The 14,299-nt window shown below is 39.6% G+C and overlaps 1 protein-coding gene across 11 annotated transcripts in view; it reads left to right on the top strand.

The window, feature by feature from the left end:
• Nucleotides 1-14,299, top strand: part of Znf638 (zinc finger protein 638) — a 121,452-nt gene that overhangs the window by 46,922 nt on the left and 60,231 nt on the right. Inside the window, exon 1 of one of the 11 annotated variants that reach the window (XM_085840490.1) lies at nt 769-874. The exons of 9 other annotated variants lie outside the window; for them this stretch is intronic. The gene's annotated coding sequence lies outside the window, so the exon portion shown is untranslated. Of the gene's footprint in view, nt 1-768; nt 885-14,299 lie in introns of those variants that run through there. One more of the 11 variants, XM_085840492.1, reaches the window with a different exon arrangement.

Below are 14,299 nucleotides of genomic sequence, written 5' to 3'. Positions count from 1 at the left end.
AGCCCTTAACTTTTATTCCATTCCAATTTCCCATTTTATTATTCTATCTATCTTGTGTTGTTTGAGACAGGGATGTGTAGCTTTGGTTGTCCTGGAACATCTTCTGTAGACCAGGCTGGCTTCTTTCACAGATTTCTGCCTGCATCTTGCCTGTCAAGTGCTGAGATTAAAGGCCTGTACCAACACTGCACGGCGTAATTTCCCATTTAAGAGGCGGGAGATAAGGGCTGGAGAGATGGCTCAGTGGTTGAGAGTATTGACTGCTATTCTGAAGGTCACGAGTTCAAATCCCAGCAACTACATGGTGGCTCACAACCATCCCTAATCTGGGGTGTCTGAAGACAGCTACAATGTACTTGGGTGTGGAGGCACACACCTATAATTCCAACAGTTGGAAGGTAGAAAGAAGCAGGTGGGATCTATGTGAGTTCAAAGTTCCAGACCTTTTCTTTAAAAAGGGGGCAATGGGAGTGAGCAGTAAAAGCGAGAATACCTAGCATATTTAAATCATTATGTTAATAAGTGAATGTTACGTTGTGATACTGAGGGAATAGTAATCAGAGAAGGCTTCATGGAAGAGAAGAGGGATGGTTTGCAGGTTCTAAAATCTTGAGTGATGTTACCCAGACCGCTGCAGGTTGTAGGACCAGCCATAGCTGGCGATCGCCCCCTTCTGGCAGAGGGCGGCCTTGTCCCTCGACAGCGTCTCTGGAGAACGCCGAGCCTGAGGCACGCAGGCGCAGTGAGCGGACGAGGGCTTTAGGCGAAGATGCGCATGCGTGTAGTCCCATGGAGGCGGTAGCTGCTTCGTCGCGGTGACTGGAGGCCGAGTGCTAAACTGTGTGGGGCACGGATGGGATCCAGCTGTTAGTCGGTAGGCATAGGTAGGGCCGCTGCCTTGCGGGGAGCCGGGGACTGGAAGGCAGAGGTCCTTAGCGCAGGCCCCGAGCGGTCCCTGCCAGGTCGCGGTCGACTATTGTATGTGTCGCAGCCGCTGCGTACAAGATGGCGGCGGCGGGGCGGGCGGAGCTGAGGGACCCCGGGTGGGCCTCGGCCGTGGCCTGTTTCCCCTCGCCACTCGCCGACAGCGCCGTCGCGCCGCAGTGCCCGTGGGCGCAGCCGCCGGATGCCGCTGCTCTGCGGAGGAGCGGGCGGCACCCTCGGGGAGTCCGGCCGCCCCTTCCCCAGCGCCGCGGGTCTGCCGCTCCGCAGGCCTGACAGCTAGCGGGAAGACCGCCTTGTGCCCGAGCGCCTTTCGGAGCCCCGCGGGCCGCGTGCGCCCTTAGTCGGGGTGGAAGAGCGTCCTTGCAGGGGGCTGGGAGCGGGGTGTGCGGGCTGTTGTGGGCCAAGCGCCCCAGTGAGCACCGAAGCCGAGATTGTCGGCCCTGGGATGTCGTCGAAAATGGCGGTGACACTTCCACATTCTTAGAGGAGTCGTGAACACTGATGCGGGGATACATGCTTGTGTTGGTGTGGTTCCTAGCTTGGGGAAGAGCGGAGAGGTCTGTACACCGACTCTCATCCCCGAGGATGTGCCAGACGTCCTTTGTTGTTTGAAGTAATTGCCTATGAGGGAGTCTCAGTATTACAAAATCTTTGAGCTTGACAGTGATTGTAGCCTCGAGCTATTTAATATTAAAATTACCCTTTGGCAGTTTGGGAATTCTGGAAGGAGCACTCAATGTGAAAAGTTCTGAAGAAAAGCTTCTTACCAGGATCCACCCGACCATGTGGAGTCAATCTTTCCTAACCAGTTTGGAAATTGTTCACTCTCACATAAAATTCTCCCTCTCTTCATTTGTGTATGATGGGTTAACTTGTTTTTCAGGGGAGTTGTGTTTACTACTTAAGTTTAGAAATTTAAAATGACAGATTGGAAAAATATTACAAGAAAAATTAATGTAAAGCTGTTAACACAGAAAAATAAAGTTGTTTATTACATTTTTTTCAAAATGTTATTAATGATTATACACTTAAGATTTAGTGGGCTCAAGCTGCTTTACAAATTTTGACTTTTTATATTTCCATATTCTGTAATGTGTACTTTCATATTTGTAGAATCCAAAATGTAATATACTAAAATATGCTAGGCCATTCCCCCGCCTTATCATTTGTGTAGGAACCAATGGGTAAAGATAAAACAGTTGAAAGAAATTACAAAAATCTCCTTCATTTGTTTTGAATAGCTGGTTTTCAAATGTGTTCATGACACATACATAACCTTGTACTTTGAATACATTGTAGTTTTCTGCATTTGTTATGGAATGTGCTTTTTACCATAAATTCTAGTTCTAAAAAAGGTTGTCACAGTCATCATTTTCTGGATGTTGTAAGAGTGTTTTAAGATCTCTGAGACTTTGGTTTTTATGTAATAAATAAAAATGATGAGTCTAATGGGCAGAGAATAGGTTTTGGAACCAAAAGTTATGGATTCAAATCCTTTTTTCTCTTATGTGTGAGACTTTAGTTGTTTTAGTCTTTCTGAACTTTTGTTTTCTTATTTGTAAACTTGGACTACTTGTTTGCCCTTTCATTTAGTACACTGAGATCCAGTATGGAATGCTCCTATCCCTTATCATATAGATGTTTCTTTTTTCTTTTTCTCTTTTTTTGGTTTTTTTTCGAGACAGGGTTTCTCTGTATAGCCCTGGCTGTCCTGGAACTCACTTTTTAGACCAGGTTGGCCTTGAACTCAGAAATCCGCTCGCCTCTGCCTCCCAAGTGCTGGGACTAAAGGCGTGTGTAAGCACGCCCGGCTCATAGAGATGTTTCCTAATTATTTATATCAGATTTTATTTGTTTCAAAATTAACGTGACTAGGTACCATCTTCTGATAGAAAATTGTAGCCTATGGATACTTCCTCTTAACTAAAAACTGGAATCTAGATTAATAGAATTGAAAACTATCAAACTTGAAAATATTTTGCATCTATAAATTTCATATATGACTTTTATTGCACTTACCAGAATTTAGTGTAATAGTTTGTTGACTATTTATAAAATCTTGCTAGGTAGCACAGACTAGCCTAGAACTCATTGTGTTAGATCAGGGTGACCTTGGAATTTGGAGGTAGAGGTAGTATACAATAACTCCCAAGTGTTAGAATTTCAGGCATGACCCCTTCTTTGTGGCAATTAAATAATTGTTAGTTTTTGTGTCTGAGTAACTGGTATGTATTGGAATCCCCAATTGAATATATGAACACAACCCATAGATGCAAGAGCCTAGGTGGATTTTCATGCTTAATTCACTGTGCCTTGCCATTGATGATGTTTCAAATAAGTCTGTTCAGTTTCTTTTTTTTTTTTTTTAAAGATTTATTTATTTATTCTATGTAAGTACACTGTAGCTGTCCTCAGACACTCCAGAAGAGGGCGCCAGATCTCGTTGCGGATGGTTGTGAGCCACCATGTGGTTGCTGGGATTTGAACTCTGGACCTCTGGAAGAGCAGTCGGGTGCTCTTACCCACTGAGCCATCTCACCAGCCCCCCTGTTCAGTTTCTTAATGAAATGCTATAATGTACTAAGAAACAGTGCTTCTAATATACCTATATACCTTGTAATACAGTCTGGGCTGTTTTTTCAAGGACTAATGACTATTGAAATGTGATAGTTAATGGGTTATCAAATAAAATATTTGCCGTGACTAAAGTTAATAAGCTCTCATTTATATCTAACCTTTTATTGTTCTAACTTTGTTCCATTATTTGTGGTTGAAAATAAAAATGGGAGGAAAATATATAGGAAGTCAGAAGAGAATAGTGGAAATAATCATGAGAGAAGGTGAAGTATAGAATTATACTCAGCCACATTGTTTCTATGAGAAACAAGAATAATATGTTTTGGATTCACAAGGATAGGGAACATAGTGATAGCTCCAAGGGTACATATGTGAGCTTAGTGATTACTTGGGATGTAATTATTTTGATGATTTCTTAAGTCTTTTGAAATCAAACTGTGCTCATGTACCAGTCCTGAATTGTCTTTATATTTTTATTTTCATACTTTTTGAAATTAAACTTTCAAGTAGTTTTTAAAGTTGTCTGTACTTAGTGAAAATTGTAATTTTTTTCTTTTGATTTTTATTTTTGTATTTTAAAACAGGGTTCTGCAAGGTAGCTCAGGCTGGCTCTTAAGTCCCCGTGCTTCAGCCTCCCAAATGCTTGTTTACAGATGTCTGCTACCAGATTAAAAAATTTAAATTGTTGCCGGGCGTGGTGGCGCACGCCTTTAATCCCAGCACTCCGGAGGCAGAGGCAGGTGGATTTCTGAGTTCGAGGCCAGCCTGGTCTACAGAGTGAGTTCCAGGATCAGCCAGGGCTATACAGAGAAACCCTGTCTCGAAAAACCAAAAAAAAAAAAAAAAAAAAAATTTAAATTGTTAATAAAGATTTCTTAATTGGCTATTCAGACAATATTGAAATTTCCCCTCTACCATACATAGAGGTATTAAATTTATTGAAGTCAGAATCCAAATAAGATTTGTACCTGCAACAGTTTATTATTGTAAATGACATATCCCTTAAGTTCATTTATAAGTTCCTCAGCTGCTATTCAGCCAAGAAATACTTTGTTTCATAAATATTAAATGATGATAAGTAATGCCTTCATCAATATTTGAATCTATGTATTTTGATGTAACTTTAAACATGTACTTAGTGGGTAAAATTGCTTGCTGTCAAACCTGACAACTTTGATCTCCAGAACCCACTTTAGAAAGAGGTACCACACTTCCCCAAGTTGTCCTTAGATCTCTCTACTAATGCTTAACCACACCCACACCATCTCATCTTCAAATGAATAAAAATGTGTTTTAAAATTACTCAGGCGCTGCTAGATCTCACTTCAGGGACTACTGAGAAAGGTAGAGTATACAGCTGTTTCCAACACAGTGCTTTCAGGAGATCTGCCTAACTCCTTAGTCAAGGTTTAATAAAAGAACACCTATCTGCTTAGAAACACTTCATTTACTTAGCTAAGTGCTCAGTGCCTGTTGCATGCCAGGAGCTAGAATTTTAATTCATAGTCACAGAATATTTGTGAGGGTTTTAAAATTTTATGCATATGAATGCCTGAATGTATGTTTGTGATCTATGTGTGTGTATACAGTGCCTGTGGGGGGCCAGAAAAGAGCATTGGGTCCCTGGTCCTGAGCCACCATTTGGGTGCTGGGGACCAAACCTCAGTCCTCAGTAAGAGCAGCGAGGGCTCTTATTTGTTGAGCCATCTTTAAGTATTTTTAAAAAATTCCCATTTCAGGCCGGGCGTGGTAGCGCACGCCTTTAATCTCAGCACTTGGGAGGCAGAGGCCAGCGGATTTCTTGAGTTCGAGGCAAGCCTGGTCTACAAAGTGAGTTCCAGGACAGCCAGGGCTTTACAGAGAAACCCTGTCTCAAAAACAAAAACAAAAAACAAAACAAAACAAAAATTCCATTTCAAATCACATTCTTCTTGCTTATGGCCACATTGTTAATAAACAGCAGAAATAGAATCAAAACACTGAATATAGGGTCAAAATTCTTTTATTAGGGTTTAGATTTTTAGACAGTTTTCTGTGCTGCCTCTCTAAAGTTAGTTGTTAGTGTTAAGTTTTATTTAGGGGAGTAAACCAACTTTGTATGAAGTCAGTAATTGGCACTCCTCCTAGCCTGGGTGGATATGTTTAAATCAGTGGAAATTTCCCCAAAGATTAGATTATTATGAATTTTGTAATTGACCGACTAACAGTCAGTTGTTAGAGTACATGATGTAGAAAAAAGAGGGCCAAATTCAGTTTTGCAGCTTTGCTCTTTATTATATTGCAAGTTTTCTGCCTCTTGTTTTATTTGTTTGTAATCTTTTGACCCCAAATACAATTAAAAGCCAGGCGTGGTGGCACACGCCTTTAATCCCAGCACTTGGGAGGCAGAGGCAGGCGGATTTCTGAGTTCAAGGACAGCCTAGTCTACAAAGTGAGTTCTAGGATAGCCAGGGCTACACAGAGAAACCCTGTTATATAGCCTAGTGTTGGTCAAAAAATGTTTAATCATTAATATTGTGTGAATTTAAACTCTTTGAGTGACAGGAAAATGAATTTTCTCAGTCAGTACTTGACAATAAATTTTGTACATTGTGCTCCTTTATCTTTAAATATTTAGCATGTGTATATAGGGATAAGATGTTTTATAATAGTACAATTACCAATGTCAGTAAATTTAACTGATAAAAGTCTTTAGTCTGTATTCTTGTTTGTTGCTTTACCCATTAGTGCTCTCTATAGACTTTTTTTTTTTTTCCATCCTGAAATATAGGCTGGGTCTAGGACCAGGTACAGTATGTAGTTGTCATGTCTCTATACTTGCTTACTCTGGAATGTTTTCATATACTTACTATTCCTTATTTTTTATTTCATATACTATTTGCTATTTGTCTGGTATTCTTTTTTTTAAAGATTTATTTATTTATTACATGTAAGTACACTGTAGCTGTCTTCAGACACTCCAGAAGAGGGTATCAGATCTTGTTGCAGATGGTTGTGATCTACCATGTGGTTGTTGGGATTTGAACTCAGGACCTTTGGAAGAACAGTCAGTGCTCTTAACCGCTGAGCCATCTCTCCAGCCCTTGTCTGGTATTCTTAGTTAAACATAGTGGCCATAGGTGTAAGATCTGATTTGCATGTGTCCATCAGCCCTTCATGGGTGACGCTGTTTCATCATATGTTGGTTAAATAGTTTGTTGTGGAGAGACATTTGAAGACACAGAAATGTCCTGCACATCACCCAGTCATTCTGGGTACGACACTTGCATTCTTGTTGAAGATATTCTCTACTGATAGTTTAAAACTGATGACTTTTCTATTCTACCTTTCCTCTCCAGTTCTCAGATGGTGCTTAGCACTCAAGAAGAGCTTTCCCTTCTCAGCTATATCGATGACTATATTACTGTTCAATTTATTATTTCTTCCTTCTATTTTCTGTTTGTATGTCTTGTCTTCCACAACAAGAGCCCTGATCCCAACACTATAAAAACATTTGTTCAATTCAATAATAATAATAATAATAATAATAAACTGTTTCCATATCCAGTGATAAGGAATTGTTTCTTCCATATCACTGGAAACAATACAATTTTGTTCTCTTTCCTTCACCTCTCCCAGAACTGAGCATATTTAAATTGAATAATAGATTTGTAACTTACTTGAATTAATTTTCCTCTTCGCCTTAAGTGGATTGTGATTGTGTAAATTATGGTTATACCAGTTTCTTCTTAGTTTAGATAAAGATATTTCTTTCCTTTTCATCCTCATTGGTTTAATTTCACATACCTCCCAAGGTCAAAACCATACAAAAGATGTCCTACTTGAAATGTTCCCATGTCCCCTTAATGTTTTTAAACCACTGCCATTTATAAATAACTTTTTTTCTACTGTTACTCTGTTTATTTGTTTGTTTGTTTGTTTTTGTTTTTGTTTTTTTCGAGACAGGGTTTCTCTTTATAGCCCTGGCTGTCCTGAAACTCACTTTGTAGATCAGGCTGGCCTCGAACTCAGAAATCCGCCTGCCTCTGCCTCCAGAGTGCTGGGACTAAAGGCCTGCGCCACCACGCTCCGCCCTGCTCTCTCTACTGTTATTCTTGTGTTTTGTAACCATGAGTAATGTTCTTTCCTCCTTAAAATAAAGATACTTTGTATCAGTGCTTCTTAGCCTTCCTAATGCTATGACCATTTAATACAATTCCTCATGGTGTGGTCATTCCCCCCACCTTAAAATTATTTTTATTGCTATTTTATAACTATAATTTTACCACTGTTATGAATTATTAATATCTAATATGCAAGGGTCTATAGGTTGAAAGCCATGCTGCTCTATATGTTCCTATGTATCTTAAGGTTTTGATATTTTAAGGGCTCTTTATGCTCTTGTGTATCTTAAGGATTTTGACACTTTAAGGCACAATACTTATTTTAAGATGTTGGAATCTGCTTTAGGCAGATAGAAACAATTTTTGGCTCATAGTCTACTTGAGGGACACATATAACCACAAGGTTGGACAAGGATAGAGTTGCATCTCAGAAGCATATGAAGTTGGACATCCACACCTTCAGTGTTGTTTTATCTTTGGTCTTACTTTCCTGCATTGTGGATGTCTTGTTTTCATGTTTGTGCTTTCTTGGTAAGGTGAATTCTCAACAGCATTTGAGTTTTGTAAACATTCACCTCTTTTCTCATTTGTAATTATGACTAAGTAATCCCAGGGTTGATTTCTTTATTCTAGCTTGGATTCAGAACCCATTTATTTATGTGTCTGTATGTTTGTGTACATGTGCATGTGTGTATGGAGGTCAGACAACCACCTTGGATGTTCTTCAGGTACTGTCTACCTTTTTGTGGCCTATTTTATCACTCTGCACCTTACTCCCACTATAATGTGGGGTCTTACTGAACCTAGAGGCAAGCTAGTGACCAGCAAGTTCATTGATGCTGCTGTCTCTATTCCCTAAAGCACTGACTGGGATGCCTCACTTTTCTGTGAGTTTGGGGTCCTTATGTTAGTGTAGTGCAACAAGCCCTCTTAACATTATTAAGTCATCTCTCTAGCCCAATCTTCTTGTTTTGGAGACCTTGTCTCTTACTGTTCTGGAACTTAACAAGTAGGCTAGGCTGATTGGCCAGTGAGCCCCCAAAGATCTGTATGCCTTTCTTTATCCCCAGTGCACAACTATAGCCAGCTTTGGGAATCATACTTACTAATCCACTTTCCATTTCAAGTATCAGGAAAGTCAGTGCTACCTTTAATGATGCTAGTTAATGCTTCTGATTGTGTTTGTTTGACCACTTCCATAAACATGACACATTTTGGTAGTTTGGCATATAATGTGGAACTTACCTAACTGCACTTGTAACACATAATTGTGACTGTACCTCTTTTGTGAGACACAGCATAATAGAACTAATGTCAGTAAAGAGTTGGCTGAATGTATTTGTCTGCATGATAGGAGAGATCAACAGATGGAAGAAAGCACAGGATGCATGTTATTTTTGTGATTAAATGAACGATTGGACTGTTTTAACTGACTATTGTCTTAGCTGTGTCCCTAAGTGCCAAAGTTAACATATATTTTGCAATTGTGTTGTAACAGAACAGCATACAGTAGCATAGGGTGAATAGACCTAAAAAAGAATGTGGTGAGTTGATAAGCCATAAGATAAATTTACTGTATGTATCTGGGATGCAACATGAAAAGAACAGTGAGGGCAAGGATGTGTGGGAGCTAAGGGGGTGTAGGGGAAAGAGGGTGAAGGAGGATCCGACATCTGGCCAGAGCTCCTGTGCTCTGGGCAGGTGGACATGGGAGGGTTGCCAGACACTTTCCACTCTCCTCAGGTGGGCATCTAAGCCACTGACCCCACTTGGGGGGGGGTTGGACAAGGGGCAGCCCCCGACCTGGGCCCTCGGGGCAACACCTTGTTATGGGAGAGAGGTTCCCACACAGGCGAGAGTCCTTAGTCTGGGCCTTGACTGGATGGAGCACAGGAAGGCCTTCCTTTCATCAGGATATTAGAAATGGCTCATTACGAGACAGCCTATCCCACTGTCCAAACTTTGAACAGAGACAGTCTATGGTTTTAGAGCTTTATTGTAGAAAGGCAGGGGGAAGAGAAAAGGTAGAAAGAGAGAGAGAGAGAGACTGGCCATGGCCAAGAGGAGGGAAGGGGGAGAGAAAGAGAAAGAGGAAAGGCTAGAGAGTAAGAGGGAGTGAGAGGAGAGGAGAGAAAGGGGAGTAAGAGAGCGAGGTGGGGTCAAGCAGCCCTTCTTATGGTGAGCTATTATCTTTACTGTTGCTAGGTAACTGGGAGGAGTCTAGCCTGAAGGTCAGAAGCTTGGGCTGAGGGGGCGGTAACTTCTATAGGAGCCAGGGTTCCAGGAGACATGAGGGAACTCCTTCCGTCCCATGTAGGTGAATTATCATCATTGGGTCCCCGGGTTCCGCACCTCAGCTTGACTGGAGACCAGACTGTCTGTGTATAGCCCAATGCCCAACAGGGATGTATGTTCTGTTGAGATGTAGTTACTTTGTAGCTGTGCTCTAAGGGTTAATCTGTAAACTGGGTGTCTTGGTTTCAAGGATTTTGTGTATGTAAAGTGAAATGATATTAAACAGCATTGAAAACCATGACACTATAAAGTCTGAAGTGTAAGGTTTTAAAAATTTAATGTATTAGTATACATGTATATATGTATGTGTATGTATGCATATATGTATGTATGTGGGTACACATGTGCAAAGTCATGTAGGTAGAGGTCAGTGGCCAGCTTTGTGGAGTTAGTTTTCTATATTTCTCCTTTTATGTGGATTGGGAGGATCAAACTCAGGCTATCAGATTTGCATGCCCAGCACCTTTACCACTGAACAATCTCACTGCCCTAAGAGTGGAGTTATATGTAAGTTCTTCCACAATCAATGCAGTGGAGCCCTCATGATCTGGCTGGCTAACTTTTGATGATTGTTCTAGATACTAAGACTTATTGATACTTACAAAGAAAATAACGCCCCTTCCTTCTGAAAGATATTAAAATAATAGGCAGTTCTTGGTTTTCTGTGGAAATGGCCATTTCGGTGCTATTGGTTTCCCTCCCCCCATTCTCTTTTAAAATGTTTCTATTTTGTGCCTATTTTTGTGGGTGAGTGTGCCACAGGGTCTGTGTGGAGGTCAGAAGATAACATTCAGGAGTTAGCTCTCTACTTCTACCCTATAGGCTCTGGGGATTAAACTTAAATTGTAAGGCTTGGCAGCCAAGTGCCTTAGTTACTGAGCTTTCTCACTGACATTGCTACTAGTTTCTAAAAGAATTTTGTTTTATGATATACAAAATATTTGTTTCAGAGTAATATGTTTCTGTTCTTAAAGGACATTGAAAAGAATTTAAGATTGCTGTTAATCAGAATAAAACAATTCAAATGATTTACCATTAAATAATTTGTTATGAAAAGTATTAAGTAGAGATTAAAATGTTAGTTGAAAACAGCAAATAGTCTGGGGATAGAGTAGTTGGAGACCCTGAATGTTTGTTCCTGGAATAATTTAAGAATAGTACTTTGTTGGCTGGAGAGATTTTTGTTGGCTTAGTGGTTAAGGGCACTTGCTGTTCTTTCAGATTATCTGTTTAGTTTCCAGTTAGCCATGTTGGGTAACTCATATTTACCTGCAGCATCAGCAGATTTGATGCTTTCTTCTGCCCTCCTTGGGCACCTGCAGTCATATGCACAGAGCCATACACACATATACATAAACAAATAGGTTTAAAAATAATATTTGATGAGCTAGGTGGTGATATTGTATGCCTTTAATCCCAACACTCAGGAGGAAGAGGCAGGTGGATCTCAGTGAGTTCCAAGCCAGGCTGGTCTACAGAGTGAATTCCAAGACAGACAGAAATACACAGAAAAAAAACCTCTGTTTTAAAGTAAATAAATAAATAAAATAATAGAAGATATAAATCCTCTTCTAATTGTATATACACAAAAAACAAAATTTCATTTTACTCTGATGGTGACTCTTGTCTAATGTTGCAAGTTTATACAGTGTATCCTTGATTAGCCTAGAGCTCATTGTAGCCTAGCCTGGCCTTGAATTTGTCCCAGTCCTCCTGGCTCTGTTCTTTGAGTGTAGGGAGAGCAGATGTGAACCACCATACTCAGATAAATCTTGTGTTGCCCTTAAAACTACTGGGATCAAGTGATTTTTCTTATTTCAGCCTTCTAAATAGTTGGGACTATTGGCATGCACCAGTATGGCTGCTATTGGCAATGAATTTACTAACAGAGATTTTATTTGCTGGTTTTCATTTATATGCATTAGATACATAACTAGGAATAAAAACTTAAGAAGGGTGTGCTGGGTATGGTGGTACATGTTGTAGTACATACCTTAATCCCAGCACTCAGGAGGCTGAAGCAGTCAGAACTCTGTGAGTTCAAGGCCAGTCTGGTCTGCAAAATGAGTTCCCAGACAGATCTGTTATATAGAGTAATCTTGTCGAGAAAAAAAAAATTGGTATTCGAAGAAGTTAATTAAAAGTTCAGAGCTCAACTTAGGTTAGTTTTTCAACAATTTCATAAGTTGGCTATCCATAGGTGAAGAAACCTCTTTATGACCAGAGCTTTAGAATTAAAGTTTAAAAGGTTATAATGGCTATCTTATTTGGCTATATTCTTTTTTTTTTTTTTTTTTTTAAAGATTTATTTATTTATTATATGTAAGTACACTGTAGCTGTCTTCAGACACTCCAGAAGAGGGCGCCAGATCTCGTTACGGATGGTTGTGAGCCACCATGTGGTTGCTGGGATTTGAACTCTGGACCTTTGGAAGAGCAGCCGGGTGCTCTTACCCACTGAGCCATCTCACCAGCCCTTGGCTATATTCTTGATGTTAATGCCAATATATGTTGTCTTTTGGTTCCTGTTTTTGTTACATTGCTTTCAGGTTTATCAGTATCATTCTTAAATTTAGGTTTTGTTTCTTTTATTTATTTTAAGATTTAGTTTTATTTTGTGTCAGGGTGTTTTTCCTGTATATGTGCATATGGATACAGCATCTGTGCAGAGCAGAAGAGGGTATCAGATCCCCTGGACTTAAGTTGTAGACAGTTATGAGCTGATATGTATTCAAATTCTGAGAATTAAACTTGGGTCCTCTAGAAGAGCAGCCAATGCTCTTAAATGCTGAGCCATTTCTTGAGCCCCAGAAGGTGTATTTTCTTTGTTAGGGGCATACCTTAATTTTTAATGAGAGGTCTCGAAGACAGTTGGTAAAATAGCTGCTGTCTGTATTCTGTAAATATATTATTCATATCACTGTAAGGCCAGAATGCTAGGTACTCTAGAAAATATATAGGTTTTTGCCTTTAAAGAACTTAAGTATAGTACTTTTTAGCTTATTTTTTAAGGAGCAGATAAAAACAAAGTTGTTCTTAGAAATGAGTCCACTGTGACAGAGGTAAGCTAGTTTCTGGAATTTGTTACAGATAGTATTTTTAAAATAGTGAATTTGCCGGGCGGTGGTAGTGCATGCCCAGCACTTGGGAGGCAGAGACAGGTGGATTTCTGAATTCAATGCCAGCCTGGTCTACAAAGTGAGTTCCAGGACAGCCAGGGCTATACAGAGAAACCCTGTCTTGAAAAACAAAAAGCAAAAAACAAACAAAAACAAAAAAACAAAAACAAAAAATACCCAAAACCCCATAAATAAATAAATAAATAAATAAATAAATAAATAAATAAATAAAATAGTGAATTTGTATCTGCTGTTGGTAAATTCATAGCCTGGCACAATTTCTTATTATTTTCTTCTAGCTTGAAATCTGAGGGCTAGGGAGATATTTCAGTAGGTAAAACACTCATCTACACACATGCATAGATTAATGCATACAGAGATTTAAAAATTAATTTCTGTACAGTAATAATGATGCTTTGTAGTCTTTCAAATACGTGAACAAATATTTGAGGTTCTTCTGAATAGGTTTTTATATATTTGGGGGAAAAATCTTATAGTGAGCAAGTAGCTTCACTTGATTCTTGGAAAAGAGCATGCATGTTATTAGCACAAAACATAGGCTACAGATATCAAACAGGGCTCAAGCAATAATTAAGAAAGGATGAAAGGATGTTGGCACTCAGCTTCAGTGGTCAAGGAAAATTTGATGGAAGTTAACCAAACAGAATAGGTATAAAATCAAAAAAGTTAGTACCCATGGCAAGTTGTTTGCTTTAATGGGAAGAGAAAGGCCTAGCTGGAGTAAATGCCTGGTAAATTACAAAAGTAGATACAGATTGGCTAGATTGGTTGGACATTACACATAAAGAGCCAAGAAATAGAAGGGTGATATTATTCTCTTAGGTGTTTGAACAGGAATAATGTAGTGAAAATGTCCTTTTACAAAAATTAAAGAAATGGAGTGTATGGCGAGGTGTGGCTCAGTGGTAGAGTGATTATTAGGTCTCAGCTTTGGGAAAAAATATATTGGCAGTATGCAAAATGGTTGGATGTGATGAGGGAGAATGTTAGCCAAATAAATAGTTTTACCCAAAATTACTTTCATTTACAAGCATAACTAAAGCACCAGGACTTGTATCCCCAGAACCTAATGAAACTAGCTGGAGCTGAATTCAGGTTTTCCCAACACTCATATGGGACGACTCACAAACACCTGTAACTAGTTCAGGGGGATCTGATACCTCTAGCTTCCTCATGCAGTCAGACTTACATGTATGTAATTAAACACATGGATATATTTTAAAATACACGAAGAGGGAC

Source organism: Mus caroli, unplaced genomic scaffold (genome assembly GCF_978045245.1).
Source record: "Mus caroli unplaced genomic scaffold, Mus_caroli_1 scaffold_7, whole genome shotgun sequence".
Classification (NCBI taxonomy): domain Eukaryota; kingdom Metazoa; phylum Chordata; class Mammalia; order Rodentia; family Muridae; genus Mus; species Mus caroli.
This window is presented reverse-complemented; position numbering and strand designations above follow the sequence as displayed.